This window comes from Gossypium arboreum, chromosome 4, assembly GCF_025698485.1.
Source record: "Gossypium arboreum isolate Shixiya-1 chromosome 4, ASM2569848v2, whole genome shotgun sequence".
NCBI classification, from domain to species: domain Eukaryota; kingdom Viridiplantae; phylum Streptophyta; class Magnoliopsida; order Malvales; family Malvaceae; genus Gossypium; species Gossypium arboreum.
In genome coordinates, this window is record NC_069073.1 from 9,477,952 (window position 1) to 9,499,329 (window position 21,378).

Genomic DNA, 21,378 nt, shown 5'->3' on the forward strand with positions numbered 1-21,378 from the left:
TTAAAAATATATTTACTCATTATGAGATTTTAACATCAAGCATTTTAATTTTAATAAATTTTAAACTTATCATTTCAATTAAAATTATTTTTATTATTTTATAAAAATAAATTTAATATATGAAATTTTCACCTCATAAATGTCTACGATCTAATTTCGTAATTCAATTATTTTATCTTAACTAAATTAGATTTTTAATATTTTATAATAAATCCCCATCACATATGTTGTGAACATTTACATTAATTATAGCACTTAAAGATCGTGTTATACAGTAATCGATCCGGGGGAATTTACGAAAAGCTTGTTATTTTTAAGGGTAAATTTATCATTAGTCATTAAATTATGGATAAGTTTTCGTTTTGATAATCTATTTAAAAAAAGTTAAAATTTGATCACTGAACTGTTAAGATCGATGCCATATGATTTTTACTATTCGCACTATATGCACAAATCAAAAGCTCTCTTTCCATTTCTCTTCTACAGTTCATTTTTTCCATGAAACATTTTTGGATATCACGAATTTACGAACCAAAATTCAAACAACTTTTGCCCCAATCTCCAACACTGACTTTATGTTCTTCTACTCATCACTGAGTACTGATCTATCATACCTATCATCAAATTATCACTTAGAGCTCACTGGCATAACTTAAAAAAAAAAAAAAAAAACCTTAACAATCCAATGATTAAAATAAAATTTTTTTGAATAATTCAATGACTTGAATGAAAATTTTTGAATAATTTAATGACCAAATTGTAAACGCTTTTAGTTAAGTGGCCAAAACAAATACTTACCGATACTTAACGACTAATAATGTAATTTACCTTATTTTTAATAAGCAATAAATTAAGAGTAATTTTATTTTCCATATAAAATCTAAAAAAAATACTCATAATGAGATTTTAACCTAAACATTTTAGTTTTTAATAACTTTTAAATTTACCATTTCAACTAAAATATTTTTATTATTTTATAAAAAAATTTGATATATAAAATTTTCACCTCATAAATGTGCTATGACCTAATTTCTGTAATTTGAATTATTTAATGTTATCTAAATTAGATTTTTAATATTTAATAATAAATCCACATCACATATTAGATGATAAAAGAAGAAGAAGAAATGTAACCAACTTCAAATAAAAAAAAATACCAGACCCTAACTGTGGACTAATCGATTAGGCATTCACTTCCTGGCTTTATTTTATTTAATATATAAAATATCGGTTGCTTCCTTTAAAAATAAATTCTCAAATCTTGTGTCTGAATAATATATTTATTTTCCGTTTCCTTCATGTTTGTTAGGTCGAATTGGATGCGTTTTAAATTTATTTTTTTTAAGTACTCTTTGTTACAGATTTTTCAATCTCTTATTATTAACCTGCCTGAAAAAGTTTTCCTCATTCGTGAATCCTTCAGATATCTTAGGATTTTCGAGTAATATTTTCAAGCCACACAAGTAGCTTTTGCATATTTACTCGTTCGCATCGTCAACTTTCCTTCCACAATGCCTACCTTAAATACGAACACAATTAAAAATTTAATTGATTAATCAATTAATTATACAATACAATCGAATAAGATTTTAATTAGAGAATGTGTACATAAAAGTAAAGTTATCATATTCATACATGGTTTGATTTATTTGGTCATATTTTTATTTTTATTATAATATTTACTTCAAAAGTTAATATTGTTGATTACTTTGATAAAAAATTTTATGTGAATTTTTAAACAAAATATTATTCTAACAAAAAATACTTTTGCATGATGTGTTGGAATATATATATATTTTTGAAAAAATCCACATTAGCTCCAAAATTATCTAATAAATTTACGTCCATTGGAATGTTTTTTTTGTTACATGATCACCACATGGATATCTAAGAGAAAAAATTAAAATATCACTCTAGTAAATTTAACAAAAAAAATTTATTGCTGTTAAGAATTGGAATTGAATTGGTAAATTCAAAAACTTGAGGGTTTTAACCCTTAAACATGAACATCATTAAAATGACCTAAACCCTAAACCTTTGTCCCATAAGCTTTAAAAATATGCCTTTTAAAAAACTCTAAAACAAATATTCTTAAAAACCTAAAAACCTTAAAAGAAAAACCCTAAAGTGGTTCAGGAGAGAGAATGGAAAAATATGTTTAGCTGAAAGTGTTTTGCTGATAGAACAGGAAAGTGCATCCAACTGGAAGCCTTTTTCTGCAACATGCGTTTAAAACATGTCCAGCTCAACATTATTCAAAAAAGTGACCTAATCCCATAAATATTAAATGAATATCTGCATTTTAAAGGTTATGAATAAAAATAAAACATAAATAAAATGACCATTAATAAATTTTCCTCTAAAATATAATACAGTATGAAATTTTGAATAGAATAAAACTTTTTGTCTTAAACTTATCTTGGCCTTAATATATTTATTGAAATCTCTCAAATATTGGGTGAAGTTTTAAATATGTATGAATAACTCCATTCTTAAACAATAAAAAGTGAATATAAAATTTTCAAATAAAATAAATATAGATTTAAGCTAAATAAATATAGAAAACAATTATATTTACATTTTATGGATATAAAGTAGCTGTGATAGGTTTATACTTAATGATCTTTTAAGGAGACGGCCCCTTGATGTCTTTTAAAGAGACGACTCCTTGATGCCTTCAAAATTAAATATAGAAAACGATTATATTTTCATTTTATGGATGTAAAGTACATCTTTTAAGGAGACAACCCCTTGATGCCTTCAAAATTAAATATATGCCTTTTTTAGGAATATGACCCTATAATTTTTAAAAATGATGAAAATGACCTAATTTCAAGATTAATTATGGGAATGGTCTGATTTCTACAGTAGAGTTGGGTGCTGTCATTTTCCCAAGCGGCACCACCCTAAAAATCCCCCCCAAAAATAATTTTTTTGGTTTCGTCTAACTAATTGGCATCACTGGACTGAATCATGCAGGGGCAAAACTATCAGGAACCTGATGAAGTAATTACCCTTTTTAGATTGGCTGAAAAAAGAGTGAGGCATGAGAGTGTGGTGGCTCCTAATTAAATTTTTGGTCTATTTGCATGTTAGATTTATCGTCTTTTAAAATTAAATTTAAATTTAAATAACCCTTAAAAGATAAAGAATAACAAAAATAAATCATTATTTAAATAACCCTTAAAAGATAAAGAATAACAAAATAAATCATTCTCATTTTTTTTATTTTTTAAAAAAAATAAACTTAAAAACTATATAAAATTCTTATTTAAATTACCCAATATGTCCTTCAAAAATTTCCTTAAATTTATTTAAATTTAAACATTTTCAATTCATTCCCTATCATTTTTTTGAAATAAATTAACTGGGTATATTATTAGAAAACAAGAAAAAAGAAAAAACAAATGAGGCCCAACAAAGACCAATGGGCGTAGGCCTATGACACCAATCCTAAGCACAGATTTGGCCTCACTATATTGTTTAATAGTGAAAACCTCCTAACAAGGATTAAAAACATAACTTAAAGGAAACGGTAAGCAATAAATGAATCTGAAAAAACAAGAACCTAAATATTTACCCCAGTCAACTCAATCGGCTGGACTCTATTACCTTTCTCGATTTTTCATTTTAATAAACCCATCCGTTCTGACAATAGCTATTTGCAATGAAAAAAATTTACTTGCTATCTAGTTTTGAAATCAGATTCCCTCAACTTCTCCTTCAATCTAGACTTCTTGCCCATCTTCCCTCCGAGCCGAAAGAATGGCAATTCAACTTTTCTCCCATCAGGTAAGAGATCTCTCCTCTATCTAGAGTGTTCTCTGCAATTCTATGAGCTTGCGAGTTCCCTGATCTATGAATATACTGAAAGATAATCTCTTGAAAGCAAGACTTCTTATTCTGAATATCTCTGATAATCGCTTCGATCACTGATTTATTTGTTGAAGACATTTGACATTTTTTAATTATTGTCCTAGAATCCCCCATAATTTTAACCAATTGTGTACTCATTTAGATCCTTAACTTTATGCCTTCCAAACATGCATATGCTTCTGCTGCAAATGGAGAAGAGACATTGTTGTGGAGGGTCGACTTTAAGACCAGGAGTTCGCCCATCAGACCCCAAACCACCAGACCTGTCGCTGATTTGAAGCTGCTATTGTCGAACACCGCGTCGAACTGAATCGTCATTCTTGGTATGACCTCCTAATTTTTGTGATTTTTGATCATGTTTAAAGGGATCTGCATTGCTCTCACTCTTCAATATGTTGCCATATGCCTCTGTATTCTTTGAGCAAGGTCTCTTCCTGTCGTATCTTTCCTCTCATGTATGAACTGGTTTCTAGAAAACCAGATTAGCCATAAGGCATAATAGAAAAGACAACAATGTTCATCAGTTCCTCCCTTGAAAACCCAAGTGAGCGACTCCCATAGATTTTGATTCATATTGTTTATGACCCAAGATAGATGTAAAAACTGCCAAACTTCTGTTGTTATAGGGCATTGACGAAAGATGTAAGGACTGTCTTCTACCCAGGAACAGCAGCGGAGGCATCTGTCATTTGCAATGACTCTTCTGTATCTAAGATTAGCTAGATTAGGAATGAAATCCCAGGAAATTTGCCAAATAGTTACTGTAATTTTTTAAGGTAGTTGTAAGCCCCATAGTTTCCTGTAAAATTCTTTAATTTCGATTTGTATTAAATAATTACAAGGATCCGAATTAGCCTCTTGTAATAGTTTATAGGAACTACATACTGAAAATTCTCCGGACGGCTCTCATTTCCAAACTTGAATATCCTCGTGATCAGTTTCTACAAGAGGGATCTGTATAATTTTTTATGCAGTTTCCGCTTGAAAGATATTGTTAATCAAGTCCGTCCTCCATTTTTTGTTTGGAATATCAATGAGATCCGAAACTAACTTTAACTCCTCATTGTTTGGTCTATTGTGCCCTTCAACTTTGTTGATCCCTTGAAACCAACTATCGTCTCAGATTGAAGTTTTATCCCCTCTACCCACTCTCCAGCACAACCCTTTTTGGAGAAGTCCTTTTGCTGCCCAGATACTCTTCCAAGTGAGTGAAGGTAAATTCTCCAGCTCTACATTTAGAAAATTTGAACGCGGATAGTATTTTGCTTTCAAAACTCTGGCCAATAAAGAATTTAGATAATTAATAAGACACCAGCCTTGCTTGGCTAATAACGCGATATTGAATTGGCCAAAATTTCAAAAACCTAATCCACTATTTTCTTTTAAAAAACAAAGATTTTTCCAAGTGCATCAATGAATTCCCTCTTCTCCATGTCCCTTCTGCCACCAGAACTTCGCAACGATACTTTCGAGTTTATCACATAGAACTTTAAATAATAAAAAACAAGCTATCGTGTAAATTGGTATAGCCTGAAGAATGGCCTTTATAAATACTTTTTTTCTGCCCTAAAATAAAATCCTATTACTCCAGTTATCAATACATTTTTTGAGTCGGTCCTTTAGATTTTGAAACGATTCCTTTTTTCTCCAACCCACCATATTCGACAAACCTAGGTAGCGTTCTGGCTCATTTGAGTTGCAGACCCCCAGTAAGTTGACAACTAACCTTCTGTCTCTCTCCGTTGTGTTTTTGCTAAAAAAATACTGTTAATTTATCAAATTTTACACATTGAACCGAACAAGATATGTATTCGCGTAAGATGTCCTAGAATAGTTTTGCTCTCCTGTGTTGTAGGCCAATTTTGGACACGTTTACAAATTACCCAAACCCAACAACCAAGCCCAACCCCAAAACCCATTTACATTAAATCCCAAAACCCATTTACATTAAACCCCAAAACTCAACACATTAAACACCTAAAACCCAACAGCAAGCCCAATACAACCCAAACCCAAAACAAAAAAACAAAAACCTAACTACCTAGCCCAAACCCAATTCCTAATAGCCTAAACACCAAAACCCTAAATCTAACTCTATCCCCCTAGCTTGTTGGGGCCGCAGCCACCCCCTCACTGTCGGCCAACTGCCCTCTGCACCACCAGCTCTACAGCACCGCCCAAGGTCAAGAAAAGAAAAGAAGTGACAAAAAATAATAGAAAAAATAGTTTGTAAAGGCTATAAAAGGCCAAATCTAATTTCTTTTTTCTCCTTCTTGGTCGGTTCGGCAAGTTTTAATACATACGTTACATTTTCAACACAAAAACAGTGAATCGAACAACACCCAAAAAAAGAATCGAACATCTAAGGTGATTACATTTCTTTTACATATTTTATTTTTCTATTCTAGAATCTGTTTTCTTTATTTTTAAAAAATATTTTCATAATAAATATTTAAATAAAAAGGGAAATATATTTAAAAAAAAGAAGAAAAATTACCTCTTTTTAAATTTTCGACCACTGTGTACGATGGCTGGCGACGGAGGACAGCGGCGGCACGTTGCCGGAAGTTTGGCCGGAGCATGGCCTGAAATCGCCCTGGCCAGAGAAAGAGGAGAGCTTTTTCTCTTTTTTTTTTAGAAGCAGTAGCAAAAAAAAAAAAGGTTAATTTTTTTACTTTTATAATGGGCCAAAACGACGCCGTTTCGAACCTTAACCCCGATGGCCAAAACGACGTCGTTTCACCTTTTAACCTTTATACCCGATCCGTCTGACCCAAACTCGCCTCAAGATCCGCGTGTTTTTTATCAAATGGGTTATTTACCCTGTTGGTCCTTCCGTTTTTTCTGTACTTTGTAATTAAGTTTTTTTTAAAAGTCTTAAATATGCCCTGAACTTGCGTTTGGATTCGAATTAAGTCCTGCTTGGTGCTACACGTTTTAGAAAAGGGGTTTATTATCCGATTTGGTTCCTCCCCTTTGCTTGTGCATTCAATTTAGTCCTTTTCTTGTTTGTTAATTTTCAAATTTGCCCTAGATTTTCTGTTTCAAATTCAATTTAATCTTTTTTCATTATTTAGCTATTTTACTGATAAATTAGTTAATTTTACTATTATTATTATTATTTATCATTAATATTTATGACTACTGTTATTATTAATTTTATATTTTATTACTATTACTATTACTGTATATTTATTACCTTTTTATTTTCTATGTTATTATTATCTTTATATTTTCTATTACTATTATTAATCTTTTTATTATTACTAACATTATTATTTCCGCTACAATTATTTTATTAACATATTTTTATCATATTATTATTTCCTATCCTTTATTATTATTTTCATTAGCTTATATCATTGTCATTAAAGTATCAATATTTTTATTATTGTTAGTATTACTATTATTTCTTTATCTTTATTTTATATTATATTATATGTATTAGTTTCCACTATTATTAGTATTCGTTCTAGATACAATTAATATTTCTAACATGCATATATATATATAATATTACGTAACATTATTAATAATTATTCTTTTAATATTATTATTATTTTTGATACATGTGCATATTCTTTTAATAGATATTATGTATACATTTTTATATATTACGTATATGTATCTTTTAATATTATATATATATATTATGTATATATTTCTAATGTTATTAGTTACATATATTTCTTACTATTCCATGTATGTATTTTTATATCATCTTATGTACGTATTCCTAAATACTATGTTATATATATATATATATATATATATATATATATATATATAATATAAATTTTAATACCATATTATGTATATATTATTATTATATCTATTTTATCTCTATTATATTTATTGTTAATACTAGTACATACATTTTATTATATGAGTATATACACTTTTATATATAGTATTATTTTCATACATCATTATATTTATTATTATACTTATTATTTTCACTATTATCACTTATTATTTTATTTTAATATTATTATGTATATATTTTTATATATGTTATGTACATACATTTTTCAATATTTATTTTATATATATATATATATATATATATATATATATATATTACGTACATACTCTTAATATCATTATTATGTATATATATTCATTGTTTTTATTTCGTGTTTGATACTATTATTGCGTTTAATATATCGCATGCATTGTTATTGTTTTTAATATTATTGTCGTATTTATTATGTGCTTTGATGTATTTCTAACTCTTTTATTTTTGTTTCCTACCATTTTATATCATTTTGTTATTCACTACTTTAAAGACTTTTTTATTCATGTTTTTTACTAATTTCAATAAATAAGGCAATGAACCGATTTAACATTAAGTCATCGATTTCATCCTATGTTGGGTGAAATTCGTCGGCTCGCGTTAAAAACGGGACATCCTTCTAAAAAAATCAAAAACTAAAAATTCTCGTTTTTCAATCGGATCACGATTAAATGTCAAATTGAATTCGTATTTTTGAAAATTAAGACAACACATGTTTAATGAGATACCAATTTTGGGCGACACGAGGGTGCTAATACCTTCCTCGTGCGTAACTGACTCCCGGACCCTATTTTTCTCTGGCTTTTAATGTAGACCTAAACTCGGCTTTCTTTTTTGTTTAAAAAATAAATTTATTAGGTGTCCGATCACTCCTAGAAAAAAAGATCTGTGGCGACTCATTTTTTTAATAAAATCAAAAGTCGGTTTTCAAATTTTCAATAAATATCCCCAATTAGAGACCGAAAACAAAAAAAAACTTTTACGTCGCTACAGCTGGCGACTCTGCTGGGGATCGCATTTTTGAGAGTCGAGTCGAATTAAACGCGTGTTGTCAAAATTTTCAAAATTCCTTATTCAAATTAATATTTAGTCGTGATCCCAAAATTGTGTTTTTGAAAAATCATGCATTTGCATCGTGTTGTATATATTCTTCTAACTTGTTTTATCTGGTTGTTTTTCAGCTTTAAATTTTTATGGTTTTAGTTTTGGTTTAGTTTTTAAATAAAACGTAAAGGTTTGTGAGTTTCTCCCCACACACCGTGCACTTGCATTTTTGCATCACATGAGCTCTCTACTCGGGCTCTGTCCGCTTAAGTGGAAGTAAACCTTATGCCTTCGTGAGTTAACTCGTCCCTCCGCACAGGCTAGTGAATACTTCCGGGTTACATATAACTTATGTTTTCCTGAGTTAACTTGTCCCTCCGCATAGGCATAAGTAAATGTAATCCCTCGAATTGAACTCGTGAGCCTGTGATGGGCTACAACCGAGGCTTCGTACTAGTCTTAGTAGACGATAGTGCGAACAATTCGAGTACCTGTCTAGAACCGAAACTGCATATAGTGAACTGTATGAGCCACCTAATCAGAGCCATGCCGAACCTCTGTCCATTAATAGTCACCAAAATAAGTACATGGGAGAAACGCCTCTTACCTTTTATTTCTTTGACATTTACACTTTTTATTTAGATTTTCCGTAATTTATATTTGTTGTGATTACTAACCAAGGTTGTTTGTCTTTATTTTTATATTTCATCATGCATTATAGGCATCATATTAGGAAGGTGTTGACGAGAGATCGGTTGCCAAAAAACGGGTTTCTAATAGAAAAGTTAATTATACAAACAACCGAGAAGAATGCCGTGGTTCTGGACTGGTCTCTAAAAAATCAGAAAGAAAAAGGGGATAGTCTAGTGGAGGGATGTATTACCGATCTGCCCGAGCACGTAACTGTGAATGTTCGCCAGAATAACCTTGAAGATTTGGTTCAGGTTTGGAATCAGTGGGACTCGAACACTAGGGGTATCTTCACTGAGAGGTACGGGGATATAGCTAGCCTGATCTCCGTCAACATAGATGAAAGATTGATTCAGGCCATGATCAGATTCTGGGATCCGGTTTACCAGTGTTTCATTTTCAATCAAGAAGATATGACCCCAACCGTGGAAGAGTACGCTACTTTACTTCTTATTGATAATGTGTAATTCTACAAGATTTATGTGAAGGAGCCCAAGCTGATGACTTTCAAGAAAAAGCTGGTAAAGTTGACTGGCTTGACTGACACGTGGGCTGAGAAACAAATAAAGAAAAAGAATGAAATCAGCTGTATTTCGTGGTTTTCCCTGCGGGATTTAGTCCTAAATCATCCCGATATTTTGAAGAGAGTGAATCTGTTCGCTTTGGCCATTTACGGATTGGTCGTCTTTCCAAAAGTTCTGGGACATATAGAGGTTGCAGCAATGGACTTCTTTGAAAAGTTAAAACAATGAATCAACCCTATCCCAACTATTTTGGCTAAGACCTTCAGATCCCTAAGCAGTTGTAGGAGAAGAGGGAAGGACGCTTTATCGGATGTGCACAATTGCTTAATGTTTGGATTTTGAGCCATTTCTGGAAAGTAGAGCGCACACCGTACCACATGTTTTCAAAAACCTTCGCCCCGTTAGAAGCCTATCTTGAAAAAGAATGGCCAAAGGATGTCACTGAAGAGTATTGGGTTTCAGTTTTTTGGAACCTTTGAGCTGAAGATGTAACATGGAGAGCACCGTGGATCCGCCCTTCGGTTCTGTTATACAAGGTTGGAAACCAAGATTGGGTGTCATTACTCGGATTATGAGGGGAGTAGGTTATGCTCCGTTATTGGCCCACAGGCAGTTTTCTTCGCGACAATTCATACCTGCCACTGGAGGATTAGCACAGTTCGAATTTGCTTTCGCAGGCGAAGGTTATATGAAAAGGGTCCGAGATACGGTGAAGTCTTAGAAGAAAATTCATCTGATGGAATTGGCTCTATATGCTGATACTTTCACCCAGGATTATGACGTATGGAGAAAACAACGAGTGAATAGTCAGCAAGTCTTGTCAACGAATTATACCTTTCAGAATCCTTTCTCGGAAGAAATGCCATCCGAGCTAGAAATGGCAAGACTGGAATTTGAACAAGAAAAAGCCAAGATGTTACGGGACCTTAGTGCTCTTCAAGAGGAAAATTACCAGCTGAAGATTGATGTTCAAATTGAAAGATCCAAAACTGAGAAAGTGCAAAAAGAAGTTGAAGGCGTAAGAAATGACTTAAGGGACCTTCATCTGGAAAATAAGAAATTAAGAGTCACTATCAAGAATAGTGGGTTGGGCAAGTCATCGGCAGAATGGAAGGAAGAACTAAACAATATCAGAGGAGGAATGGAATTTTGGAAAAGAAAAGCGAAAAAAGAAGAAGAAAAGGCTGCGTAGGCTATGATAGAGCTAAGGAAGAAGAACGCCGAATATGAAGCTGTGTCTGCTGAGGTAATTACTAGTCGATCTAAACGTCAAGAACTAAAAGAGAGGATACAGGATTTAGAAGACATGCTGCAAGATCGTCAACAACAGCTAGGTACTCTCTTGGAGGCTTTGGAAGAAAAGAATAGTCAATATGATAGAGACATTCGTGCTTACGAAGAGGGCCTTCAAGAAAAAGAAATACAACTTAGCTATTTGATCAATGAAATTCGTAGGGTAGCCATGTAAGTGGTACAACTATCGGAAGAAGCTGAAATTCTCATGTGCCAATTCCTTCCAAGTCGAAGATCAAACATACAGAATTCTTAGCACGAGTAAAGAAATATGGCGATATAACTAGGAAGTTTGTGTAATGGCTGAATCGAAAATGACAAAATGTTTTGTAATAGACTCTTTTGATAAATGAAATGCCTAAATAGGGGCTATCTTGAAATCAACACCAAATTCTTGCATATGCATTCATGACTAACATTCATTTAACATTTATGCATTCATTTATTCATTCATTGCATATCCTATAATCGTTCGCTGAGGTTAAAACATACAATTCGCAGTTGTAATACTACAAGATTGGAACCACATCATTTGTATAGGACACGCCGACAAGCTAGAGTAATGGAGGCTGAATTCAATGAAATGATTGAAAAGATGAAAAGAATCCAAAGGGAATTACAAGAGCAGTTGGCCAAGTCGCAGCAAGAGACAAGAGACTTAATGGTGAGATCTCGAGAAGAATCACTCGAACAGAAGGATCAAATGGCCAAGATGATGGAAATGATGTCAGCTTTAGTTAAGGGAAACGGACCCATGCAGAGCCTTGACGTCAAGGAAACTCGGTTAAGACTTAATCACACTCAAGATCCGCTCTATCCCCCAGGATTCACTCTGCCGCACGCCCACGCAATACAAAGAGGGTACACCCAAGGAGAACCCACAGACCTGGAGCAACGGCCGGTGCCACCTGCTCATTTAGGGAAAGGAATATTTATATTAAATCTTGGAGCTAATCTTGCCAATCCAATTGCTCCAGATTTGGATGATCGAGCAGAAATAGCCAGGTTGAAAACGGATGATCACGAGGCTCAAGAGAAGTCTTAAGGCAATAGAAGGCACTGAAGTCTTCTCTGCACTAGGTGCTAAAGAACTCAGTTTGGTACCCGATCTAATTCTGCCTCCGAAGTTCAAGGTGCATGATTTTGAAAAGTATGATGGGACAAGATGTCTAAAAGCGCATCTTGTCATGTTTTGCCAAAAAATGACCGGTTATACGAACGAAGATAAGATACTCATATATTGTTTTCAAGATAGTCTAGTAGGATCGGCTCTTCGATGGTACAACCAGCTTAGTAGGGAAAAGATCCGATCCTAGAAGGACTTGGCGTCAGCATTCTGTGAGCAGTACAGGCATGTATCGGATATGATGCCTGATCGAATGACTCTACAAATGATGGAAAAGAAACCAGCAGAAACCTTTAGGCAATATGCTCAAAATTGGAGAGATATCTCGGCCCAAGTAGAGCCTCCACTGACTAAGACTAAGATAACGGTCCTTTTCATTAACACGTTGAAAGCGCCATTCTATGACAAACTAGTGGGAAGTGCCACGAAGGATTTTGCGGATATTGTAATACTGGTGAGCTTATAGAGAATGCCGTCAAGAACGGCAGAATGGAAGGTCAAGAAAGTTCAATAAGTGTAGCGCCCATGAAGAAGAAAGAACCAGAAGCCTATATGCTGGGAATGGGAAGCCGTTATACCCCTAATCCGTATCCAAACCAACCCTGACCTCAAAATTATCCACATCCGAATTTCCATTATCCTCCTCAAACCCCTTACTACCAAACACCACCTCCTTCCTACCCCGTATACGCCACGAACAACCAAAGACCCATCGCCACATTCCCACAAAACACTGTACCCGCTCAAAGCCAACCCAGAAACGAACCAAGGCCAACAATGCCCAATCCCAAGAGACCGTAATTTACTCTTATCCCTGTGTCGTATGGGGAATTGTACCCAAAAATTTTGGAGAAACAATTGATATTTCCCCATTATATGGCACCCCTGAAACCCCCGTACCCGAAATGGTACGATCCTAACGCTAGTTGTGTATACCACGCCGGAAACTAGGGGCATTCTACAGAAAATTGTCTGGCATTTAAAAGGAGAGTTCAAGGCCTCATCGATGCAGGCATCTTACGATTTGGCAAATTAATCAAGTTCCTACTAAGTTTTTTGGTCAATTTTACACATTTGATGTTATTTCTGATAACCCACACGAATATCGCATTACGAAACTCCACAGAAACAGTGACCAAAACGATGATTAATCCGCTGGAGGATTTAGATTCACGCCCCTTCACCTAATTAGAAAACCATGAGAACACTTAACACGATGTGGAACGAAAGCTAATACAAAACCCAATCTTGCACAACAAACAAACTAAAGGTAATCATAACAGAAGAACAATCGACAAAACTTATGCTTATTAATGGTTTATGATAGGAAACAGTGAGTCCAACTAAATCCCACAATGATTTAACGGCATCAAGCAAGAACCAACTAAAAGGAAAAGAACAAAAGAACACCCAAGAGAAAAGAACGGACAAAAGAAAAGAAGAAACAAAATAAGAGCAAAACAAACGTGAATGAAGTAGGGAAAATGGACAGTTTATTATTATTTATTAGTGAGTGAAAGTAGGCATTTATAATAAAATTAAAATAAAATAAAATATTGAGTCACTAGATTCATCGTTGTTATCAATTGAGTGAAAATAATTTATAAATCAGATGTTCAAAGATAAGGGTTTAGTCAAAAATAGCAAAAATTCAAGGGAAAAGATTCGAACCCAAAACCTCAAATACACAAGCACAACACCTATCCATTGAACTAGATTAACACACTTAACATGATTTCACAATCTTAACTCAAAACAAATCCGAATGTGACCACACTAAGTTTCATTAACTCAATTTCTTCTAACATGATTTTCAGGATGTAACAACAATTATATTGATAAATTTAATGATTTAATCGTTAAAGTATTAATTGTATAAAATATATGAAATGGATTTTTTTCCTTTGCAATTAATATTTCTATTTGGTTTTTATAAAAAAATATTTGTATTTGATTGCTAGACAAATATATATTTGTATTTGATTAATGTTCATATATAGATATAGATATAGATTAAATCTAATTTTTAAATATATATATTCTATTTATCAATTGTAATATTCTTCAGTTAATTTTTCATATTTGATTGAGTATGAAAGTCAAATTTTGTTTTCAAGAAAAGGAAAAAGAAAGCCTTAAGTTTTTGTTGGGTGTTACATTTAAATTTTAGCTTTATGAATTTTTTTTAAATTTAAAGGTTATAAGGTAAAACTATTAGAATATGTCTTAAATTTGATATATGTACCTTTTTTTGAAATTTAAGGAAATAAGTCATTTTTGGAAAAAGAAAGTTAAAATGTGCCCTGTAGAATGTATTTTCAGCCAACATCTACTCCTTCAATAGCCTAAAAATCCAATGGTAAAATCTCCCAACAACAATATTTTTTTTTCCTATATAAACCTCTTTCAATTTCATTCTTTTGCATTCAAACCCTTTCTCTCAAGCATATTCTCTCAATTCTCTCAAATATTTCAATTTAGGTTTTTCTCTCAATTTCTTTCAATCCTATTTTATTCGATTTTATTTGATTTTTCTGATCTTAAAAATGGCAATTCCCCTTATTCATTTGGATGGCAAACACATCTCTGGCATCCAATTGCAAATGGAAATAAAATATTATTAAATTTTTTATTTTAATTAAGTTAATTATTATGTTGTTAATATTATTAATTTTATAATTTTATTATGTTTATATAATTAGGCTGAATATCGTATTTTGGAGACGTACATACACAAATTAAGTGTGAGTGCACTGATTGTTATTCAACAACACTTGTAAAAGTAGAGATTCTTGCAGGTGTCTCATATGCTCAAGGGAACTAAATTGGATCCCTCACTTATTAGCATTTTGGTAGAAATATAGAGACCGAAAGCATACATATTCCATCTTTCATGCGATGAGTGTACAATTACACTCGAGGACGTTGCTTTACAACTTGGTTTATCGGTGGATGAGCCAGTCTTTACGAGGGAAGTGGTCGTTGACGATTGGAATGCAACTTGTGAGCAACTATTAGGCAAGGTACCGAACAAGTTTATGGGCAGCCGAATAGAGATGAAATGGTTAGAAAATAACTTCAATCATATCGATAACTCCGCGAGTGTCGTAGAAAAAGAACAATTCGCGTGAACATTCATCCTGAAGATAATTAAGCGTCTTCTAGTGCCAAATAAATCTCGAAATTTGATACATTTACGGTGGCTGCTGAAACTAGTCGACTTGAAAGAAGTAGGGTGACTTAGTTAGGGATCAGCAGTGTTGGAGACATTTTATTCAGAGATGTGTAAGGCGACGAAACAAAAAAAATTAAAATTGACGGTTCCATGCTCCTCCTTTAATAGTAGGCATGGAACCGACTACCATTTTTACGGCCCAAAGTAGACACCCTTTATCAATTCCCACTCGTAATAAGGTAAAATTTATTTGATAATATCATTATTCTAATATTTCTCCATTATTATAATTTTGAAGAAACATGTTATTTGAATAACTGAAACAACTACGTGAATCATGTGGGTATTGTTGGAAAATTTTATGATTTGAATTTTTTTTTTGCACCAGTTTGTGATATTTATAGCAATAAACCTTGAACGAAAATCATACCTGTGTTTTTAGATAAGTGGATCATTGACGTTTTTCGACTTTCAACCAAATGATCTTCTTCACTATTGCATACCATAAACTACTTTGAAAGTGGGCTCGAACCAATCGAATCAAAACTCAAAACTAGAAAAAAATTTCTTTACTTTTGGAGAGAAAAAAAATCACTCTTCAAAATAGAAATTGGTAGAATTGTTATTCTAGAAAAACATATATAATAGTTGAGAATACATTCTCTTTATTTTTCGGCAAAATAACAATATCTTCAAGTTGTGTAAATAACTCTATTGGTTATCTTTTAGTTGTGTAAATAGCTCTATCAGTGTCATCTATTTATATGAAGAGAAGGTAGAACCCCTATTGAATTGTAGAGGTTTATTTCAAATAGAAAAATAATTTCCTAGTCCAATTAGGAGAGGGAGAGGAGCTAATAGGGTGTGCTTCCCTCATATGTATTATGATGGGGATTCGAGCCTCTCATTGTATTAGGTCACTTATATGAATTTTCTGGAGATTTAATCCAACACTTTATAATTTAATTCAACCTAATACATATTTTTTTTTTATTTTTCAAAATAAACATTAATTTTCAAATTAAATAATTTTTTCATCCCAATTTTACTCCCGGTAAAATTATGATGATTTTACCCTTGGTAAAATTTACAATAAAATATATTCGATATTTCACAACTCAACTTGTTCACTATGGCTGAATGATTTATTTTCTTTTTTGGGCTTTAAAACTACTCAAAAACATAAACTCATTCTTTCGATCATTTTTTAGTAATCCATGTACATTTGCAAATGAATCATTTCTCATTTTAATTTTCATTTCCATTTCAATTTTGAGAAAACCACATTCGTTTCCAAATGATCAAATTTCTCCATTTCGGAGAAAACTATAATCATTTTTGAATGTTTTCCATGTCTCTATTTCTATTCATTCTATTCATTTCGATTTAAAAACGTAAATCATTTCTAGTTTCAACGAGCTAGCGGAGAGACCAATTGGACATATCAATTAGGGCTCAAATGATTTATAATTAAGTTTTAACTTTTTATCTATTAATTATAAACTCATTTAGTCATAAAGTCATTCTATAGTATCGTGACTAAGCTCTCCCAAATGACATGCCATTACAGAAGCAACTACTTAGTACTCGTCTAATGACGTTTTAATAGTGTGTTACCCTCATAGGATATCCTTGATCTTTTTGGGATAATATTCGTTCTCCCAATATGATCCTATCTTATATCATGGTAACCATTATATCTTCTTTCATGAAAAGTCAATCACTATGGAATGGTGATCAAGTCATCTATCACAAAAACGGACGACCCGTGACCACGTTTAGTTTTCATGAACAATGTAATGCCAATAAGAGGGTATCATTTACCCATGTTTCGGTCAATGAATTCCACAGTTTTGAATGACGCTACATACTGTAGAAGCCTTACACCCAGTGCACCGGCTTTCTGTTGGAAAATACCCCGGTCTGAAAACGGTTTTCTTTCCCAAAAGAAAAATAAAATTTTGAAAACGGACCTGGTTTGTGATATTTATAGCAATAAACCTTAGCCGGATTCGTACTTGTGTTTTTGGATAAGTGGATCCTTAATGTTTTTCGGCTTTCAACCAAACGATCTTCTCTGCTATTCTTGTACCACGAATTGCTTCAAGTGTGGGCTCGAACCAATTAAATTAAAACATAGAACTAGAAATTTTTTTCCTTTTGGGGTGAAAATGAAAATTCTCTCTTCATGTTACATGAGAGGTTTGGGCCTCTTTCACATCGAGTCCAATTATGAGTACTTCCTGGGCCTTTTTGGCCCAGTACTCTATAATATGATCCAACCCGATTCAGCTTTTCTATTTCTAAAATAAACTTTAATATTTACATATTAAATAATTTTCTCATCCCAATTTTACTTCAGTAGAATTTTGATAATTTTACCCCTGATAAAATTTTGACAATTTTACCCCTGGTAAAATCTTGAGAAAATCCGTTCAGTATGTCATAACTCAATATGTTCACTATGACCGAATGGTTTATTTTCATTTTCGGGCTTCAAAATCGTGTTGTTGGACTTTCTTCTTATGTTCTGGATACAGATTTGGCAGAACCTTTGTCGAACTCAGACCAACTTCCTCGACATCGAAAAAGTTAGCATATAACTTTAGTAAAACATTCCCACTAGAGCAATGTGAATCTAGCATAGCCTCTACCTTGATGTCCCCTTTAAGCTCAAATATATCATATCTAGTGGGGTCTAGTGACATTAGATATCTATATTTCAAGCTCGAAATTTTCCTCCGTCTTGAACTTCCCACTTTCTTCCTAATTTTTTACCAAAGCTTGTGCAATTTTATGTCTCGATTGAAAGTCAAATCTAAAGATTGGGTTGATACAAAAACAGGTCCAATCTCGATGTCACAAATTTGAAAATCGTAATAAATAAATGCTCTAATTTTTCTACTTATCTTCAACCAAATAGCTTATTTCACATGTTTAAAACCAAAAACAAAAAAAAGAGACTAAATTAGCAATAAATGCCGAATTTTTTTTTCAAATTTACTAGATGAGGCCATTTTTTGGAAGAATTAAGGGAAAAAACCGCTTTTATGAAAATCCTTCCAATTTGAAAGCATTTTAAGGTGAAATTCAGAAAAAATGCATCCAACTGTAAGCGTTTTTAGGTGATTTGCAGAAAAGCTCTTCTAGTTGGAAGCGCTTTCTGCCACATCATTACTAAAAGTGGCAACACTAATATTTTTTTATTCTTTGGTGACACCTATTAATGAGTAAATAAAACTTACAAAACAATTCTTTATATAGACCCGGAGTCTCGTTTTCCTTGTTTTCTTAAGCAAAATTACCAATAAAGGCTACACTTAATTTTTAAAAACAATGGAAATGAGACTTGTGGTCTATATAAAGACCTATTTTATAAGTTTTATTTTCACATTAATAGGTAGCACTAAAAAATAAAATAAAAAAATATTGGTGCTGCCACTTTTAGTGCTGATTTAGCAAAAAAAACGCTGCAACTGGAAGAGCATTTTTCTAAATTTCACCTAAAAACACTTCCAACTGGAAGCATTTTCGTAAAATCGGTCTATTCATGTAATTCTTCCCAAAAATGGTCTAATTTGGTAAGCTTGAAAAAATTTATGTATTTATTGGTAATTTAGTCAAAAATAATATAAAAAAATTAGTATGCATTACCCAAATTAGAACAACGACTCGTACTTAAACGAATTACCTTTGTTAAGTTGATTTTCGAAATTCAAATTTTTAACAAAAACAATTTTCTTCCCATACAAATCTCCTTGTTAAAACAACTTACTCGAAATTTCAGAATGGAACCTCTACAGAATGTATTCATTTTATAGGAAATAAGACCTTCAAAATGTTGAAAAAAATTGAATAAGACAAGTCTAGAAAACGCTTCTAATTAGAAGATTTTTTTGAAAAATTTGAATAATTTTTTAGAAAACACTTGTTAGAAGCGTTTTTGGGTAAAAATATTGGTTTTAGCATGTACACTCCGATATTCCCAAATTCTGAAATGCACATGTTAGGGTTAAGGTTGAAAAACGTAAGGGAAAAAACGCGCCCCGAGGTTTAATTCATTGGCATTTATAAAATTGCCTATGATATCTAGAACAGCTGTGCAAGTGCCGATGGATTGACATTTATTTATTATTATCATTATTTTTTGGTTAGGAGGCTGCAGATTTGAGAAAATGAGAATGAGTTGATGTCAATATTTAAAATTTAAACCTTCTAAATGCAAATTCATAGAAGTAAATGCATAAATTAATCAAACTAAAGTTCGGGTTTAAGTCATTGACATTTATAAATTGCCTGTGATATCTAGAACAGATGCGTAAGTGCCAAAAATAACCAGCCAAACACCCACTATAATTATAAGGCATATACCCACCAATTGGCCATTGAATCTTCGATAAATACCTGAAATCTTCAAGTAGCATAAGCATGGAAGTATTACAGAAGCAGTGATACTTAAAACTGCTCCCACCAGGGACATCAGTGAACCAAAGAACGGAATCGCCAGTGCCACAAGAACGGCGCTGATCAACAAGTTGGTGCCGATGAAGATGCTGAGGAATCCCGGGTTGTAATAGCATGGAAATCGGGTTTTAATGGCATTAACGATTGGAGTAACCATCAATGCGTATTTGGTTATGGGGTTCACCAGGGTCGTGTAGATGGCGACTTTTGATCTTACTTGCTGGAAGATTCAATGTTGTCAGTGATTGAGTTTGTGGTCCGAACATTAAGTACCAGAAGGTTACCGTTAATGCATACGTGATGGTACACAAGATAAAGCATACAACCAGCACCTGAAAAAAAGATTACCCCATTACATGTTTTTCGATAAAAAATAACATCCAATTGAAATTACTATCTAGAAGAAATACTGACATTGGAGAACTGATGTTTTTTCTTCATAGAAGTGTAGAGTGTAGGGAAAACTGGATGTGCACAATAGCAGAAAGCATATAAGCTGATAGCAGTCAACATTCCATCCCAATTGACCAATGTTCCCTTTTGTTGAAACCCAATCCCTTCAAACGCACCAGTCCATATAATGGAACCAAGTATGATTCCAGAAGCTAATATCCCACTGGCTGACACATATGAAAGAAGGCTCAAGTTATCTAACCAAACTGTAGGCAATATTATGAGGCTTACTAGTATGATAAAGTCTCGTTTCCCACCAATTGTTAGTCCTTCACCAACTTCATGTTTGGGAACAACTTTTGAAGATTATCTCCTTCTAAAATCAAGAATCCTGTAGCAACTAAGTAAAGCTCGATGTACATGAAAATGGAGACTATCAATCTTCCTTTCTTCCCGAATGCAAGCTTGCCGATGTCGGGATAAGTTCGGATATTCGAATCTGAATCCATGCATCTTTGGATTAATAAGCCAGAGAAGAATGCAGCAGTGGCAATGGCGAAAAGAAGAATCAAGCTTAACCATCCTCCTGATGCTAGTGCATATGGGGTTGATAATATCCCAACTCCTAAAAAATTAGTTAAAAGAAAAAAAGAAATCATAACATAGAACTGTCAAAGCACCGAAGTTTTGTTTTCTGCAAATACTTGTCTGTTTCTCAAAAAATTATTCATAAAATTAAATAAAAGATTTTGTAAATATTCAAATAGGAATAAAGTATTACAGCTACAAAATCACAGAAAACAAAAACTTCGAACATTGTGCTCTGCAAGTGACTCTTTTGTCGGACATATTGTGGTATGGGTGGATTCCCATTCTCAATTTGTTTTATATGGAAAACCTTCTGATTGAATTCCAATGTACTACTTTCAAGTTAAAAGAAAAGTGTGAAAAGAAAAGAAAATAAACAACATACAGATTTTTACATGAAAATCTTTTC

At 32.7% G+C, this 21,378-nt stretch overlaps 1 long non-coding RNA gene and 1 pseudogene across 2 annotated transcripts; one reads left to right on the forward strand and one right to left on the reverse strand.

Annotated features, from left to right (window-relative positions):
- Positions 1–3,511: 3,511 nt before the first annotated feature.
- On the forward strand, positions 3,512–4,878 carry LOC108459555 (uncharacterized). 2 transcript variants are annotated; one of them, XR_001867374.2, is made up of 4 exons: positions 3,512–3,792; positions 4,019–4,199; positions 4,303–4,420; positions 4,503–4,878. It is a non-coding gene; the product is annotated as an uncharacterized LOC108459555 (long non-coding RNA). The 2 variants fall into 2 exon arrangements; XR_001867373.2 differs by lacking the exon at positions 4,303–4,420 and having other exon boundaries at positions 3,513–3,792.
- A 14,931-nt stretch (positions 4,879–19,809) lies between these two features.
- LOC108459578 (amino acid transporter AVT1I-like) lies at positions 19,810–21,006 on the reverse strand (annotated as a pseudogene).
- Between the last annotated feature and the right edge of the window lie 372 nt (positions 21,007–21,378).